We start from the raw sequence: 10,152 nt of genomic DNA, 5'->3' as shown, positions 1-10,152 counted from the left end.
AAAAGTTTTAGATCAAAATCTGTACCTCGCCAATTTGTAACTAATTGATCAATGACACAAAAATGAAGATCAAAGGAGTGGGCATGTTCATCAAAATGTCCAACTAAAGGTACAGTAACAAGGTGGAGATTTAAATTAGAATGAAGTTCAATCATTCTAGTTTTGATCATCCGCTTAGTTTTCCCCACGTAATGTTCGGCACTGAGACATTCAATGATATAAATAACTCCTGTGAATGATTAGGTGGTGGAATGTTTCAAATTAATAGTAAAATTACCTGATGGTCATTGAGACATGACAAACAGAACAGCTACCGCACGGTTGATAAGATTTAGTGACGGCATCCTGATTTAATAACCGCTCAATATGAAATTCAGAGTGGACCAAAAGATCAAGCAAATTATTGCCTTTGTTATAAGCAAATTGTGAAGGATCTCTGAAAATATCATGAACTTGTAATACTCTCCAATATTTTAAGATGGAGGATCGAATATCTTGATGTCTCGGAGAAAAAGTTTGTTGTTCATAATCTCATTGTTGAGGTAAGAATAACCCACTCACAGTGGGTACGCTTAGCACACACAAGCACTGCGTACACAAGGTTTCAAAATGTATGCCGTAGACACAGAATGAAAGAAAATCCTTGATGCAAGTCAATCTAGTGTATGCTCATCAACCAATGTCTATTCAGAGAGAATATTTAGTCATTCTGTTGGCTGGCAGGTACCTCCTGTTCAAAAATGCAAAAGAAAAGGCCTGTACTAAAAAATGATTAGATTGTGCCAACTTTACATAATACTCTGCCTGGTTTAGAAAGCTTTCTCTGATTCTTCCAGTTGTGGCCAACACCAATGTTGGCAATATGGTAGTGCTGCTGGCATTTATTTATTTATTAAGTTCTATTTCCATTACACATTCTCAGTTAGCTCAAGATGGATTATAATTTCAGTCAATCAAAACCCAAAAGATCACATTTAGTAGGTACACGCAGGCCTCAATCAATGTAAAATAATGATTAGGACAAAATTACATTTAACAGAAAAACAGGACCCATTCGGTTAAGAAATCCTATAAAAACAATAAGTCCATAAATTATTTTGAATACATAATTTCACATGCACTGTTGCACATCTTATCTTAGTACTGCTTATAAGAAAGAAATTGCATGCTTCTAATTCTTAGCTCATGACACCTGATAATGATAATTTTGCTATTAGTATCATTATAATTAGGTCATTTTACATTTTGTTAAGGTTATTTTAGAATGTTTTGTTTAGTATATTGATTTTATGTACATTTTATTTTGTGAGCCATTGTGATCTTTATTTGAAACAACAATATACAAAATACGTAAATAAATAAATAAATAAATAAATAATTAATTAATTAATTAATGCTCTTGCTGATGAGGAAATAGTAACCTCTTGATTCCATAAAGCTTTTCTTGCAATGTTGTTACTTATTGACTGCCACCTGGCTTCAGTTCTTATGCCTTAGTTTGCCAGCTCTTCTAGACTGACCGGTAGTTGAGTCTACCAGAATTACACTTGTCCTCCCATCCTTTTGTAGGGTTCCCAATTTTCACAGCTTGAGCAGGATTCTCCAGGAATAAGTTTTATCCTTCTTTGGAGAGGAGTCCAGACAAGACAGGAAGTAGAACAGTGCTGGTCCATGGGCTGGAATTGCAGCACGAGGAGCCAGACTGAGGAGGGATGAATAAAGGCCGAGTGATGCTGTGGCACCGACAGGAATCGTAGCGAGGAATCACTGTAAACCTGCAAGAGGAAGATTGATAGAGGTTGAGTATTGCAAGTCTATGGAAGCAGGGTCACAGCCTTTGTAAGTTTGTAGTCGGGCATAACTCTTCTCTGCTCACGTCTGTCCTGGGTAAAGAAGAAGTGGCTGGCTGTAAACCAGCAGAGCCCATCCCATCTGCTATCTAGGAGAACCTACTCCCCCCTCCCCCTCCATGACAGAGGGGGAAGGGGGAGTAGCACAGGAACACAGTGAACGTGCCCTCCTGATTTTTTTTTTTTGTATATAATCTGTTTTTATTTGCAGGCCACAGAAAACAGCAATATGCAATTTACAGACTATCAGCGGAAACCCGCTGCAACAGAATACATGGTGGAACAAAATGAAGAACAAACAGGAACACAATAATCATGCCATTACTGTACAGCAGACAACGAAGTCAAGAGAGAGAAAAAGTCAAAACTGCTTCCGCAATAATAAACTGCATGTAGAGATGAAATAAAGTAGCCCAACATGCTAATGAAACATAATAAACATTTGAACCAGAAAAGTTCCCCCAACTCCCTCTCCCCCCCCCCCCCCCCCCCCCCCCCCCCACTGGTATGCTATTTGCCAAAACTGTGGTACGTAAATGCTTGGAAAAGTATAAGTGGCGCCAGCGACTGGCGGGTGAGCATGTCAGAGCTGCTACCGGGGACCTCAAGGAGAATTGGCATCAGCCACCCATTTTTGAAAGGGACCCCAGACCGCCTGAAAGGAAGGTTAAGCGGTTCTGATGGACAGCAGTAAGCCTGCTCAGTTGACATAATAAGAAAAGACGATGCTGTACCGCTGCAATTGTGGGCGTCTGAATTTGCTTCCAGTGGATAGCCAACTCTGTCCTTGCTGCAATAAAGATTTGCAAAATCAACTTCTGGGTCGTGGTATTTTGTTCCGGCAGAGGCACACCTAGGAGCACATGCCAGGGTTCTGCCACACAGGGCACACGTAAGAGTTGGGAAATCCACTGAAACAGTCCCTGCCAATAGGTTTGAACGCTAGGACAGGACCACCATATATGAAGGTAAGTGCCCTGCGCCCCACATCCTCTCCAACAGCAATCAGGAATATGAGAGTAAAATCTGTGTAGGGCCATAGGTGTATAATGCCAGCGATATAGCATTTTGTAACAGTTCTCTTGTACACCCGCGGATATAGAACATTTGCCAGCTAAAGTATAAATGTGGTCCCAATCCTGATCAGACAAACTACCCGGGAAATCTAAGTCCCACATTGCCCTATATTTGTTGACCACCTGCGTGATATTAGTAAACATGGTATAAATTTTGGATATAATCCCCTTTAGTACCGAGGCATGTTGGCACATAGTCTCAAATAGGGTATTTTTAGCCCTCAAGGAGCCTCGCCGCATACCCGTCTGTATAAAGGACGATATTCTAGCGTATACCAAAAAGTCCAAGGTTCGTCCAGGGTGCAAATCGCTGAGTTGAAGTCTGGAGAGCATCTTACCCTGTACCCTCCTGATTTTCACTGTTGATCCTACTCCTCTTCCCATACAATCTCCTTGTTTAGGAAAGAAACATGCACCACTGGTTCCGAGAAGAAGGAGCTGTGAGGACCAGGAGTCCATGTTCACTGTGTCCTCGTACTGCTGACCTGCCATCGCTCTCTCTGCCTACTGCAGCCTAAGGTACAAGGAGAAGGAAGAGATGGAGGAAAGGAGATGGGGAAAGAAACTGAAAAGGGTGGGTGTGGGATTGAAGAACCTAAAAAGTTAAAATGTAGGAACCTGGAGGCTGGAGGGAGAGAAACCTGAAAAGGGGGAGATGCTGGACACTACAGAGAAACATTGAGGTGGTAGGGCGGGAGGAATCTAAAAAAGGCAGAGATGTGGGGAGGACGGGGAGGGAATCTGCTTCTAACTTATTTATATGGAATCACTATTTGCTCATGTAAATGGCTTTGAAGATTGTACTTCCTGTACATAGGCCCTTATAGGTACCATAAAAATGGGGATCTCTGCAAGCTAGTGTTAAGTTAATGGATTTTTCAAGAATCTCTAACTATCTCCAACTACACTCAGCAAAGGAACAAATCAGTAACAGGGAAAGAAATCTCTCCCTCTATAATGAGTTTACAGTGGAGTCTGTCTGCTGGTGACTAGCAGGGTGCACACGTGTGCGCACAAGCATGCATGCATTCCTCAGTGAGGTGCACACACCCATCTGGCTCTGGCATGTGGGCTGGAAGGAGGCTTAAGAAGAGACCTCCATCCCAGGCTGCAGAAAAATGACGAGGAATAGGTAGCTCAGCCCATGCCAATACAGAAAAAAGCTGTGACAGCTGGATCACTAGGTGAGAGGGCTGTCGGAGGGGCACACCGCCAGCAGTAGGAGGGGGGACAGCTGGTGATGGGATCAGATATGGAGGGGGGTGCATTCAAATAGGCATTCCTTCAGCAAATGTCTTGCAAGGGTCTGCTAGTAGCATAATAGTTCCAGTATCATGAATACCTCTGACACTGCATGCTTGGAGTGTGATAAACAATTTTTGTATAAGATATACTCAGACTCTTTCAATAAAATATGATCTGTATGGAATAGGGGACAGAAGGTTTACAGGTCATCTAAAATTGGAAACAAGAAAAGATAATACAAACCTAATAGACTAAAAAGTTAGCTGCTGACATGGGATGCCGTACCAGTGTATCCTAGATACTTCTGATGGATGTCTTCCAGTTTCCTGTTTTGCAATGAAAATCAAAAAGAGTTAGATCAGATCAGCATTTTCCTTGTTCTTTACTGTATTTGTTGAACGCTTGTCTCCACTAGGTATCCTATGTCCTCTTGGAAAGTTTGACAGATCGTGTTTTATAATGTGAATAAAACACATTGATATTAATACCATGCCTTCTAATAAATGATTGAATCTCGCTTCTGTATTTCCGATAGACACTGCAGTGCTATTTTTATTTTTAATGCCTTCATGACTATAGCAGCTGATTGCTTTTAACCTTAATGTCCTCTCCGCAGTGCTTAAATTGCTGAATCACCAGGCTCATTCGTACGAGGCTCTCCTCAGGGAGCAAAAGGCTGTCTGAGCACCCAACTTGCTGAAGCAGCAGCAAGAATTTAAAAAAAAAAAAAATGTACTCATCTAATCTGACAGGGTAACAATTTTTTAGCTTAACATATGATGAATATGGAACATAACTGTAGACAGATTCTTAACCCCTTGTATTATGATGATTTCTACCCACTCTTCAGATTTTCCCTGCATCTTCTTTGACTTCTAGTGCTTTCTTCTACACTTATAAAACCAGGCTCCGATTCCTGTCTCTCTTCCACGACTTGCCAGTGGTTGCTCCCAGAGATGAATGTGATCCACTATAGAAGGCAATAGCAGACTGCGATGGATGGAGCCGGTGAGGGCTATTTAGCTGCATGGATCAGCTGATAGAGGATGAGCTTTCATAGTAAATGCACCACTGGGCTCCAGCAGACTCTTTGGGTTTTAGTGTCTCCGTCTCCTTTTGCATAACCATGCCCAAGAGTGAATCCGATTCTCAAGTCAGGATTTGTTGAATATGGGCTTAGGGTCCCACGAACCACCTTTTATATTAAAGTCTTCTCATTGATGTTAATTCAGCTGAATGTACAAAATTCCCTGTGCGGGGGGGAGGGGATTTTTCTTCTAGCTCCTGTGCTTTGCATTTAAGACAAATTCCAATTTAAAGTTCATTGCAAACAACATCGATGATCCCAGCAGCAATAATCGCGCTGGAAACATTGGGTGATTTCCAACGTAACTTTTACTGATGAATGGTGAGATTGATGAAAGTTCTTTATAGCTTTAGTTGTTTCAATTAACGATGTTACAAATTTCATTCCATGAGTAGATTTGGGACCTTTCTTCTGTTAAGCAGGTTAAATTGATAGGTCAATTAAACTCCAATTTATAAATCCAATTTCTTTTCATTTCAAATTGATTTGAGTAGTTAGTAAACTCCCTGAAAATTGATAGGAGATAGTTTGTTTAGTCAAATTGATGATATCATAGATCAAATAACTCCTACTTCTCCTGAAGTCATTAGAGATGTGCTTCGGGTTGCTTTATCGTGTTGGGCTTCATTTCAGGGCCCCCCGAGGGAATTTCATTTTTCCCGTGGTTTGGGGTTTTTTTTTTTCCAGGGGCCTCAATTTTCGGGATAGTGCGTGCTAACTCCCCGTTAGCACGCACTAACTCTGCCAGCCACGTTAGTGCGCACTATTGGGAGTTAGCGTGCACTAACTCCCGTTAATGCGCATTAACCCGAAAATTAATTTTTCCTGAAATTTTGGAAAAAATTAAATCGTTTTTCAGTTCTCCCAAACCATTCCAAATTAGGCAATTTTGTCGAAATTGCCTAATTTGGGAAAAACGATTGCACATCCCTATTTTCTTACACACTTTCTCTCTTTCCTTACACACTCTCTCTCTCCTCTTCTGATGAGACCTGATGGGTAGCAGGTTTACTCCTCTTTTCCTGTCATCTCCAATAGACAACAGTAAACCAAGGAATAGGTCCAACAGTCTCCTTCTCTCATCTTTACTCCTTTCTCCTGGAATAGATAAGGACCCAGTCCTTCACCAGAGCTTCTCACAGGCTGCTCGTGTCCTTGGCTGAGACACACCACTCCTCTAGTTAACGGACACTGAGCCTCTAGCTGAGTACTCAGGCATGATAGCAAGCAAAAGATTCAAAAAGAGAAAATGAAAAACAAGAGATGAGGAGGGTGAAAATAGCTTCCCCCTCTCAAAGAACAAAAAAAGGGTTCCAAAAACATGAATTCTAACTGAGCAAAGGCTTTCTGTCTCCTCTCTAGAGCCAGGTCTCCCTCCTAGAAGGCCTTCTTCCTTGAAAATAAATAAAACCAGGGGATAGCCATGGACATACTCCCCCTGGTAGGGTCAGCTCAAGATTCCACACCCTAAGATGGTGGTGGAGGTTTATATATTGCAAGAGCGGTCCATTCTAGGCTCCCACATGAAGGAGCTTCCAACCCACACTATCTAATTCTCTCTTCTCTCCCCTCTCCCCAAAACAATGGCATGCTCCTTTTAGTTTCTGGTAAAGATATGGTGGAATCTCTACAAATATCTAAATCAATCTAGTTTTTATTCCTAGAAGTACATGTGTCTAATATTTCCAGCCCTACAAAGAGAGGCTTAAGATGCTCAAAATATACTTGCTACAGGAAAGAAGAGAAAGAGGAGGATATGATAGAGACATTCAGATAGGCTTCAGTAAAGTACAGGAGTACAAAACTTTCCATAGAAATGGAAATACAAGGGCAAATGGGTGATGATGTGATGCTTCAGAGAGGAAGGTTCTGAGGAAACAAAAAAAAAAAAATGTGTCTTTGCTGAGAGGGTGGTAGGTGCATGGAAGAGCCTACCGGTAGAGGTAGTGGCGACCAAACTGTGACAGAATTTCAACATGTTTGAGATAGACATAGCGCTCGATTGTAAGGGCAAATAGGAGAAACAAGCATGGAGGTTTGAGTGTTTGCACAGTCATATAAACTTTAAATCAGCGGGAGAAAGTGGTAGTGCTGCTGCTTGAGGCTTCCAAGAAGCCTAAGGTAAACTGCATGGAGGGGCAGTGGCTACACAAGTGGTATGACTGCATCATGTTTCCAAAAAAGGCTGGAATAGCCTGTATGGAAAGGTTAGAACCCTATCAAAAATCAATGGTACCACAAGTATATTTTAAACACCTCAAAATTTGTGCAAACCAAATATATGTAGGCCCCTTACTTCGAGGGTCTGTATTGTGCAACAGACTCTACTATTTGTACAGGGTCACCTTGCTTTAATTTAAATTTTACCAAATGTCCGTTTTTGTTGAAAAAATGTTTTGTATTATTATAAAATCAATCAATTGTCACACATTCTCCGCAAGTACAGGAAAAGGGGACACGAATACTCATCTACTCCATCCTGGTTGTTAGACAGTTCGGTACACTGGAATACAGTGGTTTTTGGGCGATAAGGTTATAACCCTAACATCAACTAGCACAGGGCGCTTGGATGAGTCAGACAACAGTCTCACTAGTTTTGGTGGTTGTTTGGATTATTACAAAGCTTGGTCGTAAAACATCAGAAAAGGCTTGGATTTTGGACTAAGTACGAGATTTGTAAGAACCAAAAGGGAAGATGACAATGCTTGTAATAATTCTGCCAGTAGAGGTCATGAAGGACAGCATTGCATCAGCATTTATATAATATGCTTGGGAGAGATATAGAGCCCGGGGAGTGGCGGGAACAGGGTTGAAAAGTTGGGTTAAAGACATAACAAAAGGGGCGCTGGTGTTGGCTTAAGAATGGAATTTTATATGTTTGTCTACCCAACGTGGTAGAAAACCCGAAAAGAAGACAACTGGATAGGTTAGATGGGTCAATTGGTCTTTATCTGCTATCATCTACTGTTACTTTCTTACAGAGCGCTACATCCTATAATTAAAGAGCACACGGAATTCCATCGCATAAGAAAAATCAACACCTAACTGACATTTCTAAAATATTGAGATGAAACAGAGAAGTAAAACGAAATGAAGGTAAGAGGAAAAACTCAGAAAGAGAAGACACAGCATAATCACATTTAAAATAGTCAGATCGCTATAGAATAATTTCAAGATATAGCACACGGTAGGCAACTCTGGTCCTGGAATGCCACAAACAGGTCTGCTTTTCAGTATATCAATAACAAATATGCGTGCCCTGCCTCCATTGTACGCAAATATATCTCATACATATTCAATGTGGATCTCTTGAAATACCAGACCTGTTTGTGGCACTCCAAGATTAAAGTTGCCTACTCCTGATGTGGTGTTTACAGCGGAAGCAAACTGCCAGAGCTTACTTATCCTCACAGAAATAATTTCATGTTCCTGTACAATTAGCTGGCAGTCATATGATACGTTCATTACTGGGAAGAGTATGTTTATTGTTATCTATATGTATGTGAGGCATCCAGTTATGGGGAATCTTCAATTGGGTGGGGACTGTGGCCGCAATTGTGTAGCTACTAGAACAGTACTATGATATGTGTATTTATATTTTATTGTAATCCGCTTTAAGCGGAAGTTACTAAAGTTGAAAATCAAATCTGAATAAATACATACAATGGAAATAAAGGTTTTAAAAAAAAAAGATACCTTTTTATTGGGCTAACTTAATGCACTACTTGACTAGCTTTCAACTTGAGCTATTACTCCCTGTTTTGGGTCAGAATAGAATGAGCAAAAGACTGCATTTACCAGACAATATAAATGAATCATAGAAGGCATTATAATGGTAGGGTGAGTAGGAAGGGGAGATGGTGGGGGGAGGGAGGATGAGTGATCAGATGGTGACATGCAGTATAATTTTATGGCTCATAATGGGTTAAGAAACATCTGTCTTTGGCTCGGTTTTTTTTGTGTCAACTATACTACTTTATACATGCTGCTGTAGAAGGAAGAAATGAGTCATCTTAAAAAGAAATTCTTATATAGAAGCATTGATAATGTCTGTTATAAGTTATTCGCTGTCAATGTAGTGTCATATTATGGTTGGAGTGCAGACCTGTGAAACCTGAAGCCAACTGTTTAATTACTCTTCATCACATAACATCTGACCTTGAGCAAGCCATTTATATTAACTGTGCTCAGTCCTTGAAGAGGAAACATTATAACTGTGTGACGGATAAATACTGTGTATACTGACAGTGCTATATAAATAGGAAAATAAATATTACTATTTGAGATTAGTTTCATGCAACCTTTGTAACTTGTGATCCAAAATTGAGATCTGGTGGAGAATTAGCGTCATCAATCTCCGTTAGGTTCAAGATAAAGATACAAAACTACATTGAAAATCACGAATAGTTTGCCACGTGCAACATTTCCTGATTCATAGATCTGGGAAAGGCATATTTCAAAGCCAATGACATGGGGGGAAAGTGGCTCGAGTGGAAATTGCTTTCAGTGCAGCTAGCAGAATGCATGGCGCTCACATCTACTGTGTACCTTTCATCCACATCCTTTGGGCAAGTAGAGAGCAGGAGAGGAAAATATTTTCAAAAGGTATCCATGCTATTTTCCCTCTTCTCAGCTGCCAGCATAAAAGAGCAGTCATAAAAGTTCACAACTGTCTTTAACATGCGTATGTTAAGTGAATTTTCAAAGGGAAAATACCCATGCATAGAGCACACGGAGGTCAATATGTTCTGACTCTAGCTGGCTAAGTGGTGCTGTCTGAATATTCAGCCGCACTCAGCAGCTACAACTTAGCCAGATAACTGTTTATCCAGCTTCACAGTCACAGGTCGATTTTGAAAGCGTTGCTCGCACCAAAATGCTCACACAGGTGTGC

At 40.8% G+C, this 10,152-nt stretch overlaps 1 long non-coding RNA gene across 1 annotated transcript in view; it reads right to left on the bottom strand.

The window, feature by feature from the left end:
* Positions 1-345: 345 nt before the first annotated feature.
* Positions 346-10,152, bottom strand: part of LOC115088390 — a 35,570-nt gene continuing 25,763 nt past the window's right edge. The window contains exon 3 of the long non-coding RNA XR_003855764.1: positions 346-1,775. This is a non-coding gene — a long non-coding RNA (uncharacterized LOC115088390). The remainder of the gene's footprint in view (positions 1,776-10,152) is intronic.

The sequence above is a fragment of the Rhinatrema bivittatum genome, chromosome 3, assembly GCF_901001135.1.
Source record: "Rhinatrema bivittatum chromosome 3, aRhiBiv1.1, whole genome shotgun sequence".
Taxonomy (NCBI): Eukaryota; Metazoa; Chordata; class Amphibia; order Gymnophiona; family Rhinatrematidae; genus Rhinatrema; species Rhinatrema bivittatum.
The sequence above is the reverse complement of the archived record's forward strand: the minus strand, read 5'-3'. Positions and strand labels throughout refer to the sequence as shown.